At 34.8% G+C, this 27,511-nt stretch overlaps 1 protein-coding gene across 1 annotated transcript in view; it reads right to left on the reverse strand.

Moving 5' to 3' along the window:
• Positions 1-27,511, reverse strand: part of Pcdh15 (protocadherin related 15) — a 942,952-nt gene that overhangs the window by 528,235 nt on the left and 387,206 nt on the right.

Consider the following 27,511-nt stretch of genomic DNA (forward strand, 5'->3'; position numbering starts at 1 on the left):
CTCCCACACCCACCCCCAGCAGTGATCACTTTGCCAAACAATAATGTACTATGGCTTATGGCGATCATTTTCAATTGATCCATTTTATTAAACTTATGGCTGTAGAAGGGATGTGGCTATGCAAATAAAAATGTACTCTCCTGAAGATGGTAGGATAAATGGCAAATATCTAGAAAACTCCTTGCTTTAGGATAGCACACAAGGATATATAGATAATCCATAAATATGAATCTGGCTTAAAGAATATGAGAGAAATCTAAGAGCCTTGGTTATTTTAGGCATAAAATGGTCTAAATGTAATTCTTGTTACATAGCTACAACAAAGAAAGGGGATTTCTTTGTGAGACATTCCAAGTAATTTAATAAAAATAACTATATCCAGGAGATTTTCTAGGAGATTTTTATAAGGAGCCATTCTTTTGTTTTTCCTCTGGATCAACCAACCTAAATAATATTTAAACTAACTCTCTCTCTCTCTCTCTCTCTCTCTCTCTCTAACACAAACTTTTCTGAATGACAGAACTTTTCCTTTTAGTTTTTCATGTGCTATCATGTAAAAATGAAAACATTGGGTGAAATCTGTCTTACTAGTTTGTGACTCACTTGGTTAATGTATAACCTTCAGAGAGTACTCCCCAAAGTGCAGGTCAGAGGTTGATGCCATTTTCCGACCTGTAAGTCTGTCCAAGTATATGTTCAAGGCTCCAGTGCACATTTGTTTGCAAATACTTTATACAACTCATCTTTAAAAATGTATTCAGCCTGCTTCCAGATGTAATTAAGAAAACAAATGGGACTCTTATTTTCTGATTAAAAAAGAAATACAAATCAACTAATGTTAATTTTTATCCCTCGACTCAGTGCATAAGAACAGCAACAGCAAGCTTCTCTGTAGTGTACATGTACACCAAATGGGCACACCAAGGCAGGTGCATTGAGCTCTCCTTTATAAACAAAGATAGAAAAGATTTTAATAGCAATCTTCACCTCTACTATAGCAGTGAAACAAAAAAATTCTATCTGGACTTATAATTTATTAAATGATGTTTTTAATTTTCATGAAGATTTAAATCTTTATTGTGCTCTCAGCACACCACAATGCCCTTCAATGATTGAAACTTAGCAGTGTTTCTACCATTAGTGATAAAAAACAGAACATTATGTGATCTTTGTTTGTATTCTCACCATTCACATTGCCAAAAATCTCTCAAGACTTTCATATGCCATACAGTCTATCTTAAAAGTTGAGGAAAAGAAGGAGCACCAGTCTAAGTCACACTTAGTGCAAGGATCAATGTTGCTTTTTTAAGATTAACCTATGGTGCTCATTCTCTGGCCTAGACAACTCTGTTCTTCTAACTACTTAACCCCTGTGCTTAGAAAAATAGGTAACACACAGCTGAGTTCAGTCTTAAACCAGATACTATCACCCTTTTCCATCCAAGGAGGGGGAATATTTCTTTGCACAGGTCTTCAAATGTCTAGATGTGGGCAGCTGGTATTCTAAGACAGGGCAGGTGGGTAGCTCACCAGCAGTATAGCCCAGGCTTATTGGGACAATGTGCTCCTTTAAAGCTTTTCTTGCTTGCAAGCTTCCCTCTCACAAAAACCTCCTATTTAACCCCTCACATATGATATTTAAAATACATTCCCATCCTTGACTTCAGTCTAAATATAAAGACAGATACTGCAAAACATGAGAGGATAGGATACACAGTGCAACATAAATAAGACAGCTGAGTGTTTCTAATATGAGACAGAACAAGGAGTATTATTGAAATAAAATGACATATCCCATGACAATAAAGCAATCAACTGAAACCAGAGTTGAGATGAGGAAAAACAGGACTTGGGACAATAATTAATTTGATAGAATAAGACTGCTGTAATAAAAACCTTCCCTGGAGAACTGAAATAAAGAGGAAAGATCCAATTATGACATAGGAGGAAATACTGGACCTGAACCAGGACACCCACAGATGCTTCTTCAGGTGTCATTCATCTACCCAGAACCCCCCAAATAGACTTCCCATATTCTGTAAAGGAGACATTTGTCAAATAGCCACAGCTATGTAATGGCTAAGCATCACAGCCTGCCTCTCATATAGGAAGGGGATTAAAAGAAATCTGATGTGCTCCTCTTCCTGTAACTTGCAAACAGGTTCATTCTGAAGTTCATCTAACTGTCTTTTCTTCCTTATTGCCCAGTTATTTCATTTTCTTTTTTTCTTTGATTTAATAAATATATTCTCAGAAACAAATGAATAAATAAATAATAGCAGTAATTGGTGCTGATCTTGAAGAAACCTGCCTTGCAGAATAGGTGATACCAAAGACCAGACTCCCTTTACATGAAGATTTTCTTTCATCATAATAAACGTGTTGGCTATTTGGATAAAGAAAATGAATTAAACTTATATTTGTATTTCATAAGAGAGCTGACCTTGGAATTGATGTGATTACAATTTATCCTAGCTGTCCACTTCCAGCTATGTGAAAAGGAAAGATTATCCACAATGCCCTCTTACACGAAATCAGTACTATAATTTTTACTATAATAGCATATGTATGTTCCTGGAACGGACTTGTGTTCTTGTATCTAGAATAGTAACAAAAACTAAAATAATCATAATTGCAATAAAATCATTAGCACAGTTAGGTGTTTTAGTGGTATTTTAGCCATGCATCACAGTTATTGAAATGTGTGCTTCATATTTCAAATTATTGAGAATAACTTGGTTCTAAATAGATATGCTTACACTGATTTAAACTTTACACAATGTATACATGTGCTAAACATTATATGGTAATATAATTGCCACTAGAATATACAATTTTTATGTTTTATGCATCATTTAAAAGTTAATTTAAATTTAAAAAACAGAAAAGTAAATTTTAAAAATGAAAACTTTGCATGTCATTAATCTTTGTTAGTTTGATATTTTATTTCAGAGAAATAACTCTGAAGCTCAGTACTTCCAGACTCTCTAGAGAATTTAACCCATTATTAAGGATACCTGTTCATGTAAACACTAAAGTAAATTTTACTTTCACTAAACAAAGATGCTCCAGTAGGTTTTCATTTTTTTCTCCTTAAGATCTTCTCATATAGCAAAGTTTTTCTTTTAATTATGAAAAAGAAGCTTTTCTAGATTGTGTCAAAACATAAATTTAATGGAAAATAGCTTAAGAATCAATGCAACTTCCTCATTATTCCAATTTCCTTTTCCCACTTATCAATTACACATAAGGTAATTTGCATCAAAAAAGTTCATGAGATTGCTTTGAAGACTAAATGAGATAACTCATTCAAATTGTTAACCGTAGTCTCTGATACAAAAAAGAACTTAAAACAATGTGAGTAATGGTTATAGTTGTTGATGTCATAACTCCATTTGGAAAAAAAAAAACAAAACTATAAGGCTAAAGTAAAATAAGTCACAGAAGTCTTTATAAACCAAATCTACTGCTCATGTCACAAAGCTAGGGTTATGTTTGTTTACCACATAGATGGGGGAATCTGTCAGGAAGAATTGATATGGATTCAAAATACTTGAATCCAAACTAATTATTATTGGAATTTAGAAGACAGGGAGGGAAGGATCACTCCCTTTAGATACACTTGTAAAGAGAACCCTGTGCCAGGTTTTCCTGCATTACATGCCCATGGCCATGCAGTCCATCCAGGATTGCAGTGACTCCATTCTTTCAGTTCCTAACCTCAGACGACTTTGGATTTTTCCATGAAAATTCAAACTAGATTTAAGTCTTAGCGGGAAGGAATCATATTCAACAAATACAAATTCATACTAGAAATGAACTTTATACTGAATACTTTTTGGTCATCCCAGTAGTATTTGGTTCTGTTAGGATACATGTATATGTATATATGTTTGTGATACACAAACACACACATACATATACATATATGCACATATACACAATATACATGTCAATGATATTATAAAACAAAATATATGTGTGGTATAAACTATAATTTCATAGGCAATATTTTCCTGCAGAAATTATTTGCTTCTTTAAAAAACAAATGCATTAATCTCTAAAAATATTGTGGAAGTGGCAGTGGGGACGGAGGTCCACTGCCTTTCTAATTAACCTAATTCAGTGAAGCTGAAAGAGTATGTTCTACAGAGATAGCGAGTAATTGAATGGATTCATTCCAAATTCTTAAAAAATTTCTCTGCCTAGAACCCACCACTTGGTCCTCTACAATAATTAATTATTCAAAGGTATATAATCATATGGATTCTACTAATCCTCAACTCTTTCTCTATTTATAGCCATGTAAAAGAAGGTGGCTTACATCATATAACCAGAAGCATCTATTGCTTTTTCTTGTATGTTATTCCCTGCCAACAAGAACAAAGTTCCCAAATGTACTTATTTGATCAAAACACATTTTTGAAAAGTGAAAATGCAGGTAATATGTAGTGTTCCAGTGAGATTAATCAGGGAACAAGCACATTATATAGTTGGTATTAAGTAATATTTAGATTCCAAGGTCATCAGACTTAAACAAGACTATTCTCATGCTCAGATCCTTGTTTTTATTGAAACTTTCCAGGATCATTCTGGACAGTAGTGTTTCTCCTTTGATTTTTTTAATTCATTTTTATTGTAAACAAATGGGATACATCTGGTTTCTCTGTTTGTACATGAAGTAGAGGCATACCATTTGTGTAATAATAAATTTACCTAGGGTAATAGTTTTTGATTCATTCTGTTATTTTTTTTCTTCTTACCCCTGCACCCCTCCCACCCCTCTTATCCTTCCATACAGTCCCTCCTTCCTCCATTCTTGCCCCCCTCCCACCCCCCATTATGTGTCATCATCCGCTTATCAGTGAGATCATTTGTCCTTTGGTTTTTGGAGATTGGCTTATCTCACTTAGCATGATATTCTCCAATTTCATCCATTTGCCTGCAAATGCCATAATTTTATCATTCTTTATGGCAGAGTAATATTCCATTGCATATTTATACCACAATTTCTTTATCCATTCATCAATTGAAGGGCATCTAGGTTGGTTCCACAATTTGGCTATTGTGAATTGAGCAGCTATGAACATTGTTGTGGCTGTATCTCTATAGTGTGCTTATTTTAAGTTCTTTGGGTATAGGCCAAGGAATGGGATAGCTGGGTCAAATGGTGGTTCCATTCCAAGTTTTCTAAGGAATCTCCACACTGCTTTCCAGAGTGGCTTCACTAATTTGCAGCCCCACCAGCAATGTATGAGTGTACCTTTTTCTCTACATCTTCGCCAATACCTATTGTTGCTAGTATTCTTGATAATCGCCATTCTAATTGGGGTGAGATGGAATCTTAGGGTAGTTTTGATTTGCATTTCTCTTATTACTAAAGATGTTCAACATTTTTTCATATATATGTTAATTGCTTGTGGATCTTTTTCAGTGAAGTGTCTGTTCATTTCCTTAGCCCATTTGTTGATTGGATTATTTGTATTCTTGGTGTAGAGTTTTTTGAGTTCTTTATATATTCTGGAAATTAGTGCTCTATCTGAAGTATGAGTGGCAAAGATTTTCTCCCACTCTGTAGGTTCTCTCTTCACATTGCTGATAGTTTCCTTTGTTGAGAGAAAGCTATTTAGTTTGAATCTATCCCAGTTACTTATTCTTGCTTTTATTTCTTGTGTAATTTACAAAGATATAAACTATATAATATGGTTATACATATGTACATGTTATATATAGATTTCTTAGAAAACTTTGGCAGGAGATTTATCATGTCTTCATTCATGGAAGAAATATTTACTCATTTTGGTTGGATTATAATTTGATTGCTAGAAATATATTAACCACATGTAATTCTTGCTAATGGTGAAAAATGATAACCATCAAGTCAATAGCAGTTAAATAAAAGTTTACAAATATTTTAAGCACACTGCTTTGCAAAACTATACTTTCCCTTGAAATCTAAATTAAAATGAGAGACTTTGTTAATGGGAACTTCATTCATATTTCTTAGGTAAAATGTTCTTTCAAAATTTTATTTATTTATTTATTTATTTATTTATTTTCATGGGTTGAGGGTCAAACCCAGAATCTCACACATGCTACGTAAGTCCTCTAACACTGACCTATATCCTGCTCAACAATATTTTTAAATTTATTTTTCTTATGATAAAGGTGATGATGTATATATCAAGCATTACATAAATTTCCCAGTATAAAGCTTCAGAAATAGAGAATTTTATTCTATTCTTTGCTTTTTTTCTTTAGGAACTGATGTAAATACCCAGATATTTAGTCTATTCCTAATATCTATTCTACACTGTGAATTAAGCAAAATGTGCACACAGTATGCATCTTGATACAGAGTTTATATGTTCTTTGCTTGTATGTAATTTATCCAATGAAAACTGAATCAAAAGCATAGACTTAGGATGATAGAATTAGAATCTCTTCACAACACTTGTGTATGTATCTGTGAACCAGAATGAGAAACATAAAACTAATCCCTCTACCACTCCCCGTCCCTAGAGTTCAAATGACCTAGCCAAGATTTCCTACTTAGTAAAATCAGATCCAAAAATAAAACTGTGTTCCATGTCTTCACTATTTAGATCTTCTTTCCTTCCATCTCACTATTTCATTGGAAATATGCAAACATACTCTTAAAAATGAAAACTGTATATGTTGTGCATTGAGCTATTTGGAAACTTACGCAAAAATCCTGTAGATTAATAAATTCACTGTTTGGAATACTATGTTGTATAATCTTTTTCAAGAAAAGTTAAATGGATTCAGACGGAAATCTAAAGTAATATATAGGAGAATAATACAATGTAATCACCAATGACCTAACACTAGAACTAATATCCCCATATCATAAATAAAGATACAGAGGTAGATACAACCTCTGACATTACAGCTTGCTGCTCATAAAAGAGGATGGTGGGTATTAAAGACAGACCAATAAAAGTAAAAATTATCTTAGGAGTACAATTTAAAAGTGAACAAAGTGAACTAATGTCTCATGGAAAAATGATGCTACCTACTTTCCACTGTGTAGAGAGAATAATGTTAAACACAGAAGTTGGGTCCTGAATTTTAAAAAGGTAAAAACTGTTTCTGGTGAACAACCTCTTAAGATATCCCTATGATGCCTGACTCCTGGATTTATGCCTTGTGTGATATCTTTCCCTTCACTATGGGTGGGACTTGTGACTTTCTTTTCCAAAAGCATATGGCACATATAATGGGAAGTCTGTGTTTCCTTGAAGCTGATTACATGGTAACACTGCATGAAATTCTCTTATCTATGTTGTTGAGTCTCCCTTTCCCCCTCTCTCTTCCTTGATGACTTTGACAAAGCAATCAGCCAAGTTGGGAGGCACATATATCAAGGAACTGTGGGCTGACTCCAGGAGTTCAGGGTACTAATCTTCAACTGATAATCAACAGAACATTAAAATTTTTGATCCCATAACCACAAGGAACAGAACTGTTCCTACAACCTAAATGACTTGAAAGTGGATATTTAGTCATGTCTCAGATTAGGTTGCAGCCCTGATACCTCTTTCATCACAGTCTTGTGAAGCTTGGGAGAAGACCTGGAGATACTGTGCCTGGAATTTTAACCCAAAGAAACTGAGATAATAAATGTATGTTGATGTAAGGCACTAAGTTTTGATAATATTGCTATGTAGCAATAGAGAATTAATATAGGCTTTAAAGCCAAAGAACTATGTTCAAAATATGGACGCCACATACTAACTCTGTAATCTTGGGCAAGTTTCCCAGATTCTTATAATCAGTAATATGGGTGGTTATGAGGAATAAATAATGTATATTAAGTAGAGACACATAGTTACTCAATGAATAATACTTTCCAGCCTACTACCACTGGTCATTTGCCACTGTATATGGTCAGCATACACAGGAATTATTAAATATTTTTCTTTAAATTATGAACATCATACACAATATTTTATATGTAATATGACTTTCTTTACAACTAAGAAAGAAATGCAAAACGTACATAAAATTCAACAAAAAAAGGACGGTGCATATAAAAAAATACTAAGCAAAAAGGAGCAACTGTTTATTCAAAGTTATCACTGAAAATTTATCATGAAGAAAAGGCTATTTTTTTTTTTTTGCCAGACAAAGCAAAAGTGAACAAGCTAAAATCAATAATGGTTATAGAAAGGTGGTTTAAGAAAGATACTGACCCCCAATTCTCCTCCATCATTAGAAACACATCAGTTATGTTCATTAAAAAAAAAAAAAATCTCATGATAAAATAAAAATATTTTTGAAGGCACTGTTTTAAGATGTGTATATGATATTACTGATTCTAAAATATGGAAGTCAAAAACCCTACTGAATAAAGAGGTTCAACCTCTTAACCTTTGTTTCCATTAGAACTAATAAGAAATTTCAAATCTTGGTGCTTCAGTTCATTAGTCAATAAACTAAAATCTCTAGCAAGATCCCAGTTGTTTCACTGAAACTTCACTTATGATTGAGAATTTACTTTCTTTAGTGAAAATACACCTGGAGGAAGTTGTCATTGCTGTTAAATATGTGATTTAAAACAAGAGATTTGATTAAACTTTTAGACAGTATTTCATCTGGGTTTGGTAGTGCAGGCTTATATTCCCAGCTTTGTGGGAACCTGAAGAAGGAGGATCATAATTTGAGGCCAACCTGGGCAACACAGTAAGACTGTCTCAAAATAAAATCAAAAGGACTAGGGATGTGCTCAGTGGGAGAGCACGTGCCTATTATGCTACCTAGAATGCACAAAGCCCTAGATTTAATCCCCAGTACTGCAAAAAGCAAAAAAGAAAACAAAAAACAAAACCACACTTTTTCAAAGTTTTAAAAAAGTCAATTTAGGAAGTTGGTAAATGTGATTGATTAAATTTGAAGTATTGGTCAAGTACTATGAACTTTGGACCAGAGCTATAAACCAAAATAAATTTCTTTTCCATATCACTTTAACAAAAAAGTACAATGAAAGAAAAAAAGCCTGCTGAGTGTACTTCACTCCTAGTAGAATGAATATTACAAGAGAAAATAAAATAGAAAATGACGAGTGTTGGTGAGGATCTGGAAAAACTGGAAATCTGTGTACTGTTAGTGGGAACATAAAATGGTGTAGCCTAAGTATAAATTCAAGATTTCTATTGTTTATAACAATATGTGATATACTTGAAACTTACCAATAGATTTTAAGTGTTTTTACCCACACACACAAAAAAGTATGTGATATAATTCAGTTGTTAACTAGCTCGATTTAGTCATTCCCGTTTATATTCAAATAAAAAATTCATGTTGTACACCATAAATATATACAATTTTTATCAAGTATCATTTAAAAGTGAAAACTAAAATTAAATAAAATTATAAATCACTATGGAAAAGAGTATACCATTTACTTTAAAAATTAAAAATAGAATTACATACAATTTCACTTCTGTAGATATATAGATATATCCATATATGTATTTATATGTACATATATATACAAACAAAAAACCTGAGAGAAGAATCTTAAAGAGGTATTTACACACTCATCTTTGTAGAAGCATTATCCACAATAGCTAAAATGTAGAAGCAACTCAAGCATCCATTGATGGGTAAGTGGGTAAGCAAAATATAATATATACATACATAGAAAGAATGAAATTCTGACCTATGCTACAACATGGATGAAGTTATGCTAAATGAAATAATCCAGTCACACAAAAGGACAGATAATGTCCTCTTAAGTACTTAGTATAGTTAAAATCATAGGGAAACAAAGTAGGATGGTGGTCTTAGGGAAATGTCAATGTCTCAGGGAAAGAAAAATGGGAAATTATTGTTTAATAGGTTAAAAAGTGTCAGTTTTGCAAGGTGCAAAGAGTTTTGGATATGGATAGTGGTCACCGTTGCCCAACAATATGAATATACATGAAGGCTCTGAATGGCACATCCATAATATTTATGATAATAAACTATATGCTAGGTGTATTTCATCATTATTTTGCCTTAAAAGAAATCACTGTATTGGAAATAATGTTGTCCATATATTGCTAAGAAGCACTGGAAAAGGCACTTTCAGCACGTGAATGCTGAATAAAACGGACAACTCCCATACAGAAAAATAACTACCCCTTTGAGGACAATGTGCTTTCCTCTATGAAAAACAACAGTCTAAAGCCCACTGGGAAGCCAGCTGGTTCCCATGGGAACAATACAATTTTAGTGATTCAGATTTGGCCTCTGTTGCGGGCATATTGAGTAGTCAGTAATAGAGATAGTAAGGTCAGTGTTAGTAAGGCTATCTTGTTCAGCTAAAAATTATTCCCATCTCCGTCACTATGGTCACTTTGTGTATAATGCCATTTCCTTATAGCTATTAAGATCTGGACACCCATTCCATTATTGTACCCCTCACTACCATCTCTATTCTACAGAGAACTGCATAAGCTTGAAGAACTCTGCATGGAAATGGGATGCTTCTGTTACTAAAACATTTGCTAAATCTTGTTGCAGTGTGTGTCCTCTGGTCACCCTTGAAAGTATGATAAAGAATGGTTTATCAGGTTACACATAAAAATAAACCCATTCCACATTTTCATCACCCTAAGCCTTCAAACTTCTCTAAAGTAGTGCTTCTAGATTTGAATGTGCATATGAATCCCTAGGGACCGTTTTAGAATTACAAATTCTATTTTAGTAAATATAGATGGGGCCTTCTAGTTGATGGCTTAACAATGCTTCTCTGTACACCTCACTTTATGCAAATAGGCATTATAGCAATGTCTCTATTAAGTGTGGTCCCCAGAGAAAAGGATCAGCTTCATTTGGGAACTTGTTAGACATTTATAGATTTTTGCTTTTGTTTACCTCATAATACTGAATTAGAAACTCATAGGCTGGGGTACAGAAACCTGGTTTATCAAGTCATCTATGTGATTGTGATGCTTGCTAAAGTTTGAGAACCTTATTTTATAATATACTGGGAAAGCTCAGGCAGTCTTGATCTCATTGACTGTAAGCTACCATGAAAACCTAGGTTCAATTGGCCAATGTAGCAGGCTATTAACATCATTGTTTAGTGTGTTAACGTGTTACACTGTAAATCCAGGGTAAATGCATTCATGAAAAGAAATTCAGCCTAAATGAGTTTTGAATTTCATTTTTTACTATAATTTACTCCGTACATGTTCTCAAGCTCAGTTCTAACAGTTTAACGTCCTATACATATGTCGGTACATAGGTTATCATGCTTTGAAACAACTGGGCAGGGAGCTAACATTTTTTACAGGACTAGAGGCAATGAGGGATGGTAAAGATGATTTTTAGAAGAATCATCATCAGCTTGTGAGCAAATTGTCCAAGTACAGTTAAAGACTCTTAAGCAAAGTTGTATTATTTAGGGCCTACAGAAAGAGGGAGGTCTACCTTTAGCATCCAGAGAGTTTCAATGTTCTTGCCCTTATCATTTTCCCATCTCATGTCTTAATGTCTCCTTCTTTCCCAATACTATTTTTTGGTGCCATTTATTTGGCTTAAGAGACTTGAAAAGGTTGAGAATTCATATGGCCCTGCATCTCTGAAACTACAATTACAGAAAGATGCAGGACTCCTTTAAAGCTGCCATGGAAACCTTTAGACTCTTCATGTACATTCTCATTGTATTTTGTAGCTGTTAATTTCAGAATTTCCCTATGTACATTTTCTAGGGTTGTCAGGGGAAACGAAATATAATCATACTTACTACTGTTGTCATAGTGATTAAATACTTCAGTCACTTGACCGTCCAATACTCTACACCTGCACTTCATCTCATGTTACCACAGGAACCAATTTGACTAATTGTGAGCTCTGCTTGGCATGGATTAGCTCTATGCCATTTGGATTACCCACCCTCAGAAAAGGTTGTCTCTGGCTTCTTCCTGAATATATTCACAATGCGATCCAAGAATCTCATTGTGAATTTTTCTTTTACTTTTCTTTTCTTTTTTCTTTTTTTTTTTTTTTTTTTTTTTCCTTTTGGAGACAAGTCAAGCACCAATTATAGTAGTAATTTTTGTGTCAGCAAGAAAGTGTCAACTTCAAATTAGGCTAATCCAGTGTAGGTTCAGCAAAGCAATGCTTAACAGAGATGTGGGTGGGTATAGAAAAATGATGTATAGTAATGTAATGTAACACACTGAAAAAAAAGAAGGAATACACAAGTGTCATTGGGAAAAACAAAACAATACAAAAGGACATCACATAACAACAGCCATATTTAGAGAAGGTGACCATCTTTTAGAGAACCTATGGAGAAGGGCCAAAGCCCATAGATCCAATTCCTACTCTCCTTTCTTCCTTCGTCTTATTTTACTTTGCCCTTTGGTGGAATCCAACAAAAAGACAACAATCTCAAGAGCCTACTAATACAACATATGGTAGATAGAAATTTGATACTCAGGACAAACAGACTGCATCTGCAAACTGACCTACCTCATATCAGTGCATTCTCTTCTGAATTGGTCTTCGTAATGAATTATGGAACATGAGTTCAGGTGGAAGGAGGAGAAATTTGAGAATGAAAATTTGAATGATTGGCTTAGGACAATAAGAGCCATAGAGTATGAAGCATGATAATGTTGTGGTATTTGATATCATTTATTTGTTTCTTGGTCTGTGTAAAATCGGATTGTTATATAATTTGCATTATAATATAGGTACTTTGTTTCTATCTCTATCATATCTGCAACCATATCTTAAACTAGTTTAAGAAAAAAAATTATTAGTTTCTATAAATAACAAGCCCACACTCTGAGCAACAAAAGGTTAGACTTACATGTCTGGGTTATTGATAATATTTGGAAGATGTGATCTTATATTATGTTCCAACATGCCATAAACATCAAATACCTCAGATTATTTTATAAAAATATGTAACAGCCCATCAAACAGTGCTGCTATTCAATAAATATTCAGAAAGTACTCATGGGCTACTGCTAAAATAGCCTGTTTGTTCCCCTGTGAATGACATTGAGGATCTTGATTTGACTAACAGAACTATTCCAGATGACAATGGCCTCAGAAGCCTGTAAACTGGTCTTTTTGAAGAATAAGTTAATCATAACCTACGTTGGACCAAATTAGATTGGCCTATTACTTGTAGGATGATCCTCAATTTAGGAAATCTTTTCTCTCAGCCCTTAACAAATCCCTACACATCACTGTGTGGCACAGTAAAGGTCTCTTGCTCTATGAAGTTGATGAGAAAGGACATGAACCTAGTGAAAACATTCAAAACAGAATGCTCATTAACTTCCACAACTGTGTTAGTCATTAGAAAAAAAAAAAATCTCCCTTCACAGAAAAACCTCATCGAAAGAATTGTTCATATTGTTCCTCACTCCCTCACTTTACATGCTATTAGACGTGGTCTGGTGAGGCTTTCATTTCAAGAGCCCATCCAAAAGGCTCTTGTCTGGGTTACGAATGACCTCTGTGTTGAGAAACTCTGCAACTGGTTCCTAATTTACAACTAACTTGATCTATCAGAAACATTTTACCTTTATCACTTTCTCCTTTATAAACCTCTGTTCACTCAGCAGAAAGCCATGTACTTCAGCCTTACTTCTACTTCATGGTATGCTACCTTTTTGTATCCCAAGCAAAAAAATCCTTGTTTCCAGGATTTATATTTTTGTTATATCATCTTTCCTTTTGATTTTCTTATTCAGTCTCATTTATGTTCCTGAATTATGATTCCCAAATTTAAATCTCCCATCCAGTACTTTTCTTGGGCAGAAATTTCACATCCTGTCTTCTCCACATCTTCACTCATTTATCTAGTAAGCAAATCAAATTGAGACTTGATTTAAATGATCCAAATTTCTAGATTTCTCTGTATATTTTTATATCTCTTCCTTGTGTTTTTTCCTCCTAGCAATTAAATGGATCTCCATTTTTCCATTTTTGCAGGTAGAAATATTTGTATTCATAATTGACTCACTTTCTTAAAGTCGTGTATCTAAACTGTGAGAAAATCATATACAGAAAACATCCAGAATTAGACCCTTTTCACTATTCTTTATTGTTAACAAGCTGGTCTTTGCCAAAATTATATTTTGCCTGCACTATTTCAATAACTTCCTAAATGGTCTTCCTGTTTAAGAATTTACCTTTCCCTAGTTCATTTTCAACATAAAGGTTTAAATTATTCTCTAAAATATAAGGAAGCTCAAAATTCTGTAATGACTCCCAATCTCCCAGAAAATAAGGGCCAAATCCTTCTATTATTACAAAATGCTTAGCATTTGTTTCCATTTGCCTAGCATTGTTATTTGGTTCTTTTAGTCACTGGCCAACTGCTAATGACTTCAGAACATGAACCACTTTTCCCTACTTTGCCCCTACACCTTGAGTCTTACATGTAAAACTTCCCTCCCCGTAGCACCTTCTGGTTTGTATTCCAATATGATTTTCTCTGTGAAGCTTTCTTTAACCATATTTTAATTATCTACCTTATCACATCCAACATACCGATTATTTTCCCACTTAATCCAACAGGTTCCCTACCACCTCCACAATAAATACGGGTAGTAAATTCCTTTATAATCCATTGTGTTCGTCAGTTTTTTTATTGCTGTAACGAAATAACAAAATGCCTTACAATTTAGAGGAGGAAAGATTTATTTTGGTTCATAGCTTCAGAGGTTTCAGTCCATGGTCAGCTGGTTCAAAGGCAGAAACATTACAAAAGAAGGGTATGACAGAGGAAATCTTCTTATCACATGGCTACCAGGATACACACATACATACAGAGAGAGGAAGTGAGTAGAGAGAAAAGAAGGGGAAGGGACTATTGATAAGATATATTTCCCAAGGGCATGCCCCAACGACACAATCATTTTCACCAGGTCCCAATTGCCACAGGTTCCAACACCTTCCAGTGTTCCATTAGGCTAACAGTGGATTAATCCACACATGAAGTCAGAGCCCTCATGATGCAAACACTTCATTATAACCCCATCTTTGAACTCTGTTGCATTGGAGACGAAGCCTTCAATACATGAGCTTTTGGGGGGCTGTCCACATTCAAACCATCAGATCCATGAAAAACTACAGTTCTCTTAAGTGAGAGATTTATTTCAAATTCATAAAAATTTTGAAATTTTTGACCGGAAATGTCTTTTTCTTTTTACTGGCTAATAAAAAGCTTAGATTTTGGAACAATCTCATTGCTAATGGGTGAACAGCGAACATAGCATGAATTTAAGCCTCAGGTACTATCCATGTGAACCCATATTTAATTCTTTTATAGCTTTTATGTATTCCATTATAAAATATTTTTTACATAGAAATATTATCCAGAAGTTTAGGTATGATGTTAATACACAAATACAATTAGACATATGCATTTCTTGCTATTGTTTTGTTGTTGATCTTGTGATTTTGGCATCAGATATGTAAGAAGACTTGACAGACAAGCAAAATCATGAGACTGGGGATATAGCTTAGCAGTAGAGCACCTATTAGTATGTGTGAAGTCCTGGATTCATCCCCAGTACCAATAAGAAATAATATAGCAAAACTATCAAAAAATGAAAAGAGTTGTTTAAATTTTTTCTCAATCATTTGATGCAATATTATACTTAGGTTCAGATAAAAAAAATTTGCACTTGACTATCAGGAAGCATAAATATGAGTGTGTGTGTGTGCGTGTGCACATATAGGAAAAATATTCTGAGTTTTGAGAAAATTAACATGTGCAGATACATATTCTGTATGTATATATTATTAGAAACACATTTGTATGCATGTTATGTTTTGGATCTGAATTGTCTCTTGAAGGGCCTTTGTTGAGAGCTCAATGTCTCATACAGCAGTATTCAGAGATGGGCTTTTGGTAAATGATTGGATCATGACTCTGAGCTCATCAATAGATTGATCCAGACAGCACAAGGGAATGATACCTCAGGGAACTTTATCTTTTATCCAACCACTTGCATATTCTCTCTCTCTCTCTCTCTCTCTCTCTCTCTCTCTCTCTCTCTCTCTCTCTCTCTTTTCTCTCTCTCTCTCTCTCTCTCTCTCTCTCTCTCTCTCTCTCTCTCTCTCTCTCTCAGCTTCCCAGCTTCCTTAAGCTGAATAGCTTTCTCATACATTTCTCTTCTGCCATGATGTTCTGTCTCATCTCAAGTCCAGAGCAATGATGCTGGAAGACCATAGACTAAACCCTCTGAAACCGTGAGCCACAATAAATTTTTCCTACTTTAAGTAGTTTTCCTCAGTTATTTTTGTCACAGAGATGCAAAAATGCATCAATGCACAATGCACAAGCTGATTTTCTTGTATGGAATGCAGAATTCACAATGGTTTAAGTTCACTGAAGGGTAATGGTTTTATTTAATGTATTCATGGTTGTCCAACAGTCGCCATTTCATTCAGCATATTGCAATAGTTGTGGAATCATCTGGCCATATATCCCAGCATGTAGCAGAGTTCTATCACAGAATTATGAACTCAAGTCCCAGAAGGGTTAGTTTCTTCCATGTGGCTGCAGTTTAAATATGAAGTTTATATTTCCTTCCCTTGAAGAAACTTATCTTCAAAGAAAGGAAATAAAATCCAACATACACAGCAATTTGTAAGGGTAGAGATGTGATCTTATTAGGGAGTGGAGATAAGGAGCGAAGATGTTTCAGACTGTAGGTTCTGTAGTTCTTTTTGAGCTGCGCAAATTCATATGATAGCTCTGTATCTGTCCATGAAGAGTCTTATTTTAACTTAGACATATTTGTGTTTGCATATTCCCAAGGAAATATTTTAATAATCATGAAATAATTACAAAAATGCTACTTATGTAATGTGCATTAAGGTGGTGGTTGATTTTTTGTAAGCATGTTCAGTAAATATCTTTGAAAGTCATTTATTTAATGGAGTATGTCCACTAATGATTAGATGAAGGAGAAAAGTCACTAAGATGAATGAGAGAAAGACATTTATCTTAGTGATTTTTCTTTATTAGTTTTATTTACAGGAGGATGACAAATAATTCAGAAAAAAGTGATGAAAAATTGTTACTAAATCATATTCACACTATGCCTGAATTATGTTCCTTACCTTCAGACTAAGCAGGTCATTCTTGAACATTAATTACAATGTAACAAAGGACAATAAAACTGCATGGCAGATGTTGAGAATTACTTCTACATGATAAATACATTAATTCTAGTTCTAGTCAACAATGATCATTCCCAAATTATTACTGAATTTTACATATTTCCCTTACCTTCTGTTTTAACATTTGAGACGTACATGAAATTCATTGCTGCTATTGCAATTTAGAGTTCATCACTACATCTCAGCACACTGTGACTTGCATTGCATTACATTCCTACACCTCTATTCTTTTACTTTTAAGTTAGAAAAATTATCCAATAACATAAAACTGCAATGCAACAATATTAAGTTCCTTTAATCTAAGCCATAAATTTATGCATCAAATGTTTTAAGAATACCACGTTAACAGGATACAGGTGCCACAATTGACATACAGACAAGTGCACGAGTGCAAGAGAAGAAGAAGGAGCATGCTGGCAAATGAAGGAAAAACCTCTCTTTTCATAGCAAAGAAGTATTATAAAATGTGAGTGTCAGTGTGGATGGTAATGGGGGTAAGCATGTTAAAAGACACGACTGGAATTTTCACTTCCTTAACATAATCGTCAATATTCATGGACATTTTCCCAATCTCACTATTATCCCAAAAGTTTTGATTAAACAGAAATATCTTATGAAAATGAGAAAACAGCAGTTAAGGTGAAAATAGTCTAATCACTCAATAAAAATCTTACTCTTCTCTAGTTCTATAATCTCACATGCTCTCCAAATTGACATTTTTAAAACTTCTGATCCCCCCCCCCCAATGATGGTCCACAAGATATGAAGACTATTTTCTTGTTCCTGTGCATTTGTGAAATATAATGAGATGCCTATCAAAAAATTTGCATTGTTGCAAAATGGAAAAGCTGTTAATTCTGACAGGCAAGCAAATAATAAATTTTTATCTTCAATATGTGGTTGAAATTCTTAATTTTCTTCAAGTTTTTAACGAATTTTAACTAATAATTTAAGATGCTTGACTCATTTTCACCTGACTTTACATTCATGCATACTACAAGCTTATTTGTGTCTCTGTATTTAATATCTGAATATAACCCAGCCTTACTACACACAAGATTTCAGCAAACTCTGCTATAATTACACTAGAACTTTGAACTCAGGACATTTTCCTGCTAAAGATAGTCAACTTATAAAATTTTTGAATAGGGCAATCTAATCTTTCTCCAGCTGATATACACACTGAACTATCTATAATTTGAACTACTTTTTTTGAATGGTAAAGTTCCCTTTCTCAAAATGCTTCTGGTAAGACACAGATAAATTACCAGATGGTATCACTGAGATCTCAGGACTTCCCAAAATACTTACAAGATGAGAAACTCAACATTTAATGATCACCATGAAATGTAGTGAAATAGTAACAATTAAACAAAATGGAACATAGGACATGAATAACACTTTTGTAGGTAAATCTAGAAAGAAGAAATATATGAAAAGATATGAACTCATTTTTTCAAACTTTTATTTTCTTCATAAAAGTTTCCACTGTTGACCTCATCAAACAAACTGGAAGGTTCCCCCATGATATCTTTCAAATATGATCTGTGTTTTCTTATCACAAGAACATTAATCTACCCACTGTTTGTTATCCACACAAGTGACCTTTTCTCTGTGAAGTTTTACCTCATATTTTCATTACAAAGAAATTTCTCCCATTTCTTAGGCGAGAACACAAATAACACATCAACATGATTTTTACTGTTTTTATTACATAAAATCTGTATTAATTAACACACATGTGATTATCATTTCTGAGTTTCCCAATTGTTATATGTAAGACTGTTCTAAAATATGCCTTCATATCACACATTATCCAATTTGTAGAATATTTAATTATTTTCTAGAAGAGAAGGGAAGGAAGGAACAGAGGAATAAAGGATGGAAAAAAGAAAAAAACAGAAAGAAAGAGATAAAGAAATAGTAGGTATAGGAAGAAAAGAGGGAAGAAAAAAAGTAGAAAAAGAGTAGTAAATTTAGACCTTAGATATAAGAAAATTCTATAGTGGACCTCAGTTGAAAGCAGTCATAATAAGTAAACATATTATTTAAAAGTTTAAAAATATATAATAGTTTTGACTTAAATTTAGCCTAAGAGTATATTGAGAGAGAGAATTGTTGCCATAAATTACATGAATTATATATATTTTACATTCTTATTTTAATATGATAATATATTTTGATTTTATATATTATCATAAATGATAGGGAAAAACTGCTTCTAACTTATTGGGGAATATCATTCCTTTCTGTCTCCATGTATGTAACACACACACACACACACACACAGAGTAAGGTCTGATCATACAAAATACACTGCCTTATAATATCTTTTTTATCATTTAATTGTGCTATATCTTAGGATGTGATTTATTAAACCCAAAGTATATATAACACCTTATAAATGAGTGCTCAATATATGCTTCTACATAAATTATGTAAAAGTGTAGGAGATAGGAGGTACAAAGTCTTTTAAAGATAAGTTTTCTACTGAACCAGTATTTGTTAGAGACTAGAATATTTCACCAAAAATTATATATCTTTGACATAAGAATTGATGAGCTGAAAGCAATTAAAAAGAAACACATGCAGGATATCTGTCTGTCTTTCCTTTGTTTGCCTACAAAAAGAGATGTAAATTTATAAAAAAAAAAAGAACAGGTCACCTCTCTTTAAGATGCAGCAAGGTGTAGGTTTGTAAAGATCCACAGATAACACAGTGTAAAGTAACAGATTTTATTTTTTGAAACAAAAAGGAAGCAAAACTCCCACATGGCAGATATCTCAAGTGGTTTGCCAAGGAGTCGGTGCTGTCTCAGGTTGATATGTTATTGCTGGAGGTGACCTTTAAAGTTATTGGCTAATGACTTTTAGGTAGTGTTTCTAAAATTTTACCTTCAATCAGAGTGAGACACTAGTTGATTATGCAACCCCCTGTCCAAATCAGGATGTCGATCCTGCCTTGATAAGGTGCTGTTCACATGCTTGATCATGGACTTGCGCTAGAAACAATTGACTCTTATGGGCCTGAAGACACCACAGGAGGAATCCTCATTAACAAGATATATTAACTAGTAGATATATTAACCTGCCATTTATTTGTTTTTCCCGGAATTGCTGACTCCCCTTGAAGCAATGTCCTTTTTTTTTTCCTTATAACTTCTCTAAAATTATCCTGTTCTTGTTGAAGATGCTATGTAACCTGGATTTCAAACTTTCCTCTTAGAGAAAAACTCATTCCCTGGGTGTTTCCAACATATTAACCAAATACTCTTTTTCAAGTAGTTCTTTTAAGTTATGATTGATAATACAATTCATTTTGACATCATTATAAAAACAGAGAATATAATTTGATCTAATTCAGTCCCCAGTACTTTCACTTCCCCTCATTTCCTCCCAACTCCTGTTTCCGACCCTCTATTCTACCGATCTTTCTGCTATTTATTTATTTATTTATTTTTTTTTAATTAGTGTCTTGTGAATGTACATGATGGTGAGATTCAATGTGTTACATCCATATATACATACATAGGAAAGTTAGGTCAGATTCATTTCACTGTCTTTACGAATTCCATCCCTCCTCCTTTCCCTTTGTTCCTCTTTGTCTACTCCACTGACCTTCCTTCTATTCTTTTTTTGCTCCCCCCTTATTCTGGAATATCTTCCACATATCAAAGAAAATATTATACCTTTGACTTTTTGAGACTAGATTATAATCTCAAGTTCTATCCATTTACCAGAAAATGCCATGAAGTCATTCTCCTTTATGGCTGAGTAATATTCCATTGTGCATACATGCCAAAATTTCGTTATTCATTCATCTGTTGAGGGGCACCTAGATTGGCTCCATAGCTTGACTGTTGTGAACTGTCATGCTATAAACACTGAATGGCTGTGTCAATGTAGTATGCCGACTTTAAATCCAAAGAATTTAAGCAAATATATATTTTCCAATACATTTTCTTTTTTTTTATTGTAAACAAATGGGATACATGTTGTTTTACATTTTCTTCTAGTAGGGTTTTTGGTCTAATTCCTAGTTCTTTGATCCACTTCGAGTTGAGTTTTGTTCAGAATGAGAGATGGGGATTAAATTTCATTCTATTGCATTTGGATTTCCAATTTTCCCAGCACCATTTATTGAAAAGGTATTTTTTTTTTACTGATGACAAGATGTTATATTTAGGAGATCAAAAAAAAACTCCACCAGAAAACTTCAAGAACTCACACATATTCAGTAAAGTAGCAGGATATAAAATCAATACCCATAAACAAATTGCATTCCTAAACTTCAATATGAATCTACTAAAAAAGAAATTAGGAAAACTATCCCATTCACAGTAGACACAAAAAATTAAAATACTTGTGACTCAATCTAACAATTTAAATTTGGATTTAAATTGGAGAAAAGATATTTTCTCCAATGTATGGTTTTGGCACCTTTGTCTACTATGAGATAACTGTATTTATGTGGGTTTATCTCTCTGTTTTTTATTCTATTCCATTGGTCTTCATGCCTCTTTGGCTGACACTACCATGGTGTTTTTGTTATTATAGTGCTGTATTATACTTAAGTTCTGATATTGTGATGCCTCCCGCTTTGATTATCTCACTAAGGATTGCAGTGGCTGTTCTAGGCCTCTTATTTTTCCAAATGAAATTCATGACAGCTTTTTAGACTTCTAAAAAGAACATCATTGGAAATTTAATGGGAATTGATTGAATCTATATAGCACTTTTGGTATTATGGCCATTTTTGCAATATTAATTCTGTCTATCCAAGAATATAGGAGGTCTTTCCATCTTCTAGGTTCCTCTTTAATTTGTTTCTTCAGTTTTCACTGTAGAGGTCTTTTACCTCTTTTGTTAGATTGATGACCAAGTATTTTAATTTTTTTGAGGCTACTGTGAATGGGATAGTTTTCCTAACTTCTTTTTCAGCAGATTCATCATTGAAATATAGGGATATAATTTATTTATGGGTATAGATTTTATATCCTGCTATTTTACTGATTATGTTTATGAGCTCTAGAAGTCTTCTGGAGGAGGTTTTTTTTTTTTTTTTTTGTCTTCTAAATATTAAATCATGTCATCAGCAAACCAGGGATAATTTGATCTCTTCACATTTATATACTTTTTTTTTCTTCTCTTGCTTAATTGCTTTGGATAGAGTTTCAAGGACTAAGTTGAACAGGAATGGTGAAAATGGGCATTCTTGTCTTGTTCTTGTTTTTAGAGGAAACATTTCACTTTTTCTCCATTGAGAATAATGTTGGCCTTGAATGTGTCATATAAAGACTTTAAAGTGTTGATGTGAGCTCCTTCTATCCCTAGGTTTTCTAGTGTTTTAAACATGAATGGGTGCTATACTTTGTCAAATGCTTCTTCTCCATCTATTGAGATAATCATGTGATTCTTATCTTTAAGTCTTTTTATGAGGAATTACATTTATTGATTTCCGTATGTAGTACCAAGCTTGCATCCTGGGACAAAACCCACTTGATCGTGGTGCCTTATCTTTTTAATGTGTTTCATGTGATATTTGCCAATATTTTATTAAGAATGTTTGCATCTATGTTTATCAAGGATATTAGTCTGAAGTTTTCTTTCCTTGATGTGTCTTTGTCTGGTTTTGGTATCAGGGTGATACTGGCTTTATGGAATGAGTTTGGCAGAGTTCCCTCCTTTGTTTTTTCATGGAATAATTTTAGGATTATTGGTATTAGTTCTTCATTAAAGTTCTGCTAGAACTTGGCTGAGAATCCATCTGGTCATGGAATTTTCTTTGTTGTAAGGTTTTTGATGGCTATTTCAATTTCATTACTTGAAATCGATTTAAGTGTTCTATATCATCCTGGTTCAATTTGGATAGGTCATAATTCTTTGGGAATATTTTTATATCTTTAAGAAATTTCTAGCTTATTGGGGTATAAATTGTCAAAATAATTTCTGATGATCCTCTGAATTTCAGTATTGTCTCTGGAGATCTTTCATTTGTCATCTTGGATTTTGATAATTTGACTTTGCTTCCTTTTCTTTTGGTTAATTTGGCTTATAGTTTATCAAAAACTTTTTTAGGAGAGTTTCAAGATGGCGGCCTAGAAGGTGGCTGCATTTTGCGTTGCTCCAGGACGCAAGATTCAAAAGAGGAGATAGTGAGAGACTTGGGACCAACTCAAAGCTGCCAGGTGAGTCTCTCCCGTTGGGGAGGCGTCCCGGATGGGGCGGTAGCCCCGGAACGCAGGGAATTTGTGAAGTGGAGTTGCTCGGCGAGATGCCCCTCCCCCCGCTGGAGCGGTAAACTCGGACAACTGGGATCATCATAGAGGAGGCGGCTCAGCACAGCGCTTGGACTCGGAGCAACCACTGGGGCTCCGGGCAGCTGCCTGAGGAGGAGCTGCGTGGTGAGCTGTTTAGACTCAGAGTAATCACTTCTGAACACCGGTGGGTTGCCTGGAGGAAGAGGAGGAGCGCGGCGGGTCGCTTGGTCTAGGAGTGACTGCATCAGAGCTACAGGCGGTTGCCAGAGGAGGAGGCGAGTGGTGAGTTGACTGCACTCAAAGCGACTGCTCCTGAACACCAATGGCCTGCCTGGAGGAGGAGCGCGGTGGGTCACTTGGTCTCGGAGCCACCGCCCCTGAACACCCGGGGGGCTACCCCAAGGGGGAGGAGGAGGAACAGGGCGGGTCACTTGGACTTGGAGTGACTGCCTAGGGCTACGGGAGGTTGGCGGGAGGAAGAGACAGGAAGTGAATTGCTTGGACTCATAGTGACTGCGTCGGAAACCGGGTTGCTGTCTGGTGGAGGAGGTGTGTGGCGGGTCTCTGGGTATCGGAGCTATTGTACAGGGCTCCAGGTGGCGGTTCAGAGGAGGGGCCGCATAGCCAGGCGATTAGGTGCAGAGTAGGGTCCCAGGAGCTAGGTGGCTTCTTGCTGGAAGAGCCGCACAGAGACACGCCTAGGGGCGGAGCGAAGTTTCCAGGACTGCAGGCAGATTATCTGGGAGAGGCAGCCTAAGGAGACTCGCCTGCGAAGGGTGAGGCTCCCAGGCCCAGGAGGTAGGTCCGGACCCCTGGGAACATTGCAGAGGAAGACAGCCCAGCCCAGGCGGTAGTTGTAGATTGAGGGGAACCTCTAGGAGGGCAACTGACCAGCGAGATGTTCCCACCGAGTGAGTCTTCCCTACCGGGAGAGGTTTTCCCACAGGGACGGTTAAACCAGAGACACAGGCACAAATAGGCCTTGCCTCAGTGTGCAGCCTAGTTCCCCGTTGGATGACCATTGGTCAACAAGTGGAGACACCTCTGCCCACTAGCAGGGAATATACGCCACCTGAGGGTCACCACCCTAGAGAGGCAGCTTCTTCGTGGAGCTCCACATTATCAACTTCCTCCAAGACTTCAGGCTACTGAAGGATAAGAGGGGATATACTAGCAATCTTCAGGCACATTATAAGTCGATAGAGGAAATCTGCAATATCTTAATGACCCACTGATTCCTGAACAATATGAGAAAACAAGGGAAGAAAATGCCCCAAACAAATCTAGATGTTACATCAATAGAATCCAACGACAGATGGCAGAAGAAATGACAGAAAGGGAGTTCAGAATGTACATAATTAAAATGATTAGGGAAGCAAACGATGAGATGAAAGAGCAAATGCAGGCATTGAATGATGAGATGAAAGAGCAAATGCAGGCATTGAACGATCGCACCAATCGACAGTTAACAGAGCAAATTCAGGAAGCAAAAGATCATTTCAATAAAGAGTTAGAGATATTGAAAAAAAACCAAACAGAAATCCTTGAAATGAAGGAAACAATAAACCAAATTAAGAACTCCATAGAAAGCATAACCAATAGGATAGAACACCTAGAAGACAGAACTTCAGATATTGAAGACAAAATATTTAACCTCGAAAACAAAGTTGAATATACAGAGAAGATGGTAAGAAATCATGAACAGAATCTCCAAGAACTATGGGATATCATGAAAAGGCCAAATTTGAGAATTATTGGGATTGAGGAAGGCTTAGAGAAACAAACCAAAGGAATGAACAATCTATTCAATGAAATAATATCAGAAAATTTCCCAAATCTGAAGAATGAAATGGAAAATCAAGTTCAAGAGGCTTATAGGACTCCAAATACACAAAATTACAACAGACCCACACCAAGGCACATTATAATGAAAATACCTAACATACAAAATAAAGACAGAATTTTAAAGGCTGTGAGAGAAAAGAACCAAATTACATTCAGGGGGAAACCAATACGGATATCAGCAGATTTTTCAATCCAGACCCTAAAAGCTAGAAGGGCCTGGAACAACATTTTTCAAGCTCTGAAAGAAAATGGATGCCAACCAAGAATCTTATACCCAGCAAAGCTTACCTTCAAATTTGACGATGAAATAAAATCTTTCCATGATAAACAAAAGCTAAAAGAATTTACAAAAAGAAAGCCAGCATTACAGAACATTCTCAGCAAAATATTTCATGAGGAAGAAATAAAAAACAAAGAAGCAAATCAGCAAAGGGAGGAATTACCCTAAAGGAACTGTTAAATAAAGGAGGAACCAAGATGTGTCAAAAAATAAATAAATAAATAAATAAAATTTTAAATATGAACCAAATGACGGGAATACAAATCATATCTCAATAATAACCCTGAATGTTAATGGCATGAATTCATCAATCAAAAGACATAGACTGACAGATTGGATTAAAAAGAAAGATCCAACAATATGTTGCCTAAAGAGACTCACCTCATAGAAAGAGATACCCATAGACTAAAGGTGAAAGGATGGGGAAAAACATACCATGCACATGGACTCAGAAAAAAGCTGGAGTATCCATCCTCATTTCAGATAATGTGGACTTCAAGCCAATGTCAGTCAGAAGGGATAAGGAAGGACATTTCATACTGCTTAAGAGAAGCATAAATCAGCAAGATATAACAATCATAAACATCTATGCCCCAAACAGTGGCTCATCCATATATGTTAAACAAATCCTTCTCAATTTTAGAAACCAAATAGACTATAACACAATAATACTACGTGATTTTAACACGCCTCTCTCACCACTGGACAGATCTTCCAAACAAAAATTGAACAATGAAACCATAGATTTCAATAACACAATCAATAATTTACACTTAACAGACATTTATAGAATATACCATCCAACCAAGAGCGAATACACTTTCTTCTCAGCAGCACATGGATCCTTCTCTAAAATAGACCATATATTATGCCACAAAGCTAATGTCAGCAAATACAAGAAGATAGAGACACTACCTTGTATTCTATCAGATCATAATGGATTGAAGTTAGAACTAAATGAAAGAGTAAAAAACAGAAACTACTCCAACACCTGGAGATTAAACAATATGCTATTATATGATGAATGGATAACGGAAGATATTAGGAAGGAAATTAAAAAATTCTTAGAGTAAACGAGAACAAAGAAACATCATATCAAAATCTCTGGGACACTATGAAAGCAGTACTTAGAGGAAGATTTATTTCATGGAGCGCATTTAATAAAAGAAGTAAAACTCAAAAAATAAATGACCTAACACTACAGCTGAAAGCCCTAGAAAAAGAAGAACAGACCAACACCAAAAGTAGTAGAAGACAGGAAATAGTCAAACTCAGAGCTGAAATCAATGTAATTGAAACAAAAGAACAATACAAAAAATTGACAAAATAAATAGTTGGTTCTTCGAAAAAATAAACAAAATTGATAAACCTTTAGCCACACTAACAAAGAGAAGACGAGAGAAAACCCAAATCACTAAAATTCGGAATGAACAAGGAAATATCACAACAGACATGACTGAAATACAAAACATAATTAGAAGCTATTTTGAAAATCTATACTCCAACAAAATAGAAAATTTCGAAGACATCAACAGGTTTCTAGAGACATATGAATTGCCTAAACTAAACGAGGAGGACATACACAATTTAAATAGACCAATTTCAAGTAATGAAATAGAAGAAGTCATCAAAAGCCTACCAACAAAGAAAAGTCCAGGACCAGATGGGTTCTCAGCCGAGTTCTACAAAACTTTTAAAGAAAAGCTCATTCCAATACTTCTCAAAGTATTCCATAAAATAGAAGAGGAGGGAACCCTCCCAAACTCATTCTATGAAGCCAATATTACCCTGATACCTAAACCAGACAGAGACACATCGAGTAAAGAAAATTTCAGACCAATATCCTTAATGAACATCGACGCAAAAATTCTCAACAAAATTTTAGCAAATCGCATAAAAAAACATATTAAAAAGATAGTGCACCATGATCAAGTGGGTTTCATCCCAGGGATGC

Source organism: Sciurus carolinensis, chromosome 5 (assembly GCF_902686445.1).
Source record: "Sciurus carolinensis chromosome 5, mSciCar1.2, whole genome shotgun sequence".
NCBI lineage: Eukaryota > Metazoa > Chordata > Mammalia > Rodentia > Sciuridae > Sciurus > Sciurus carolinensis.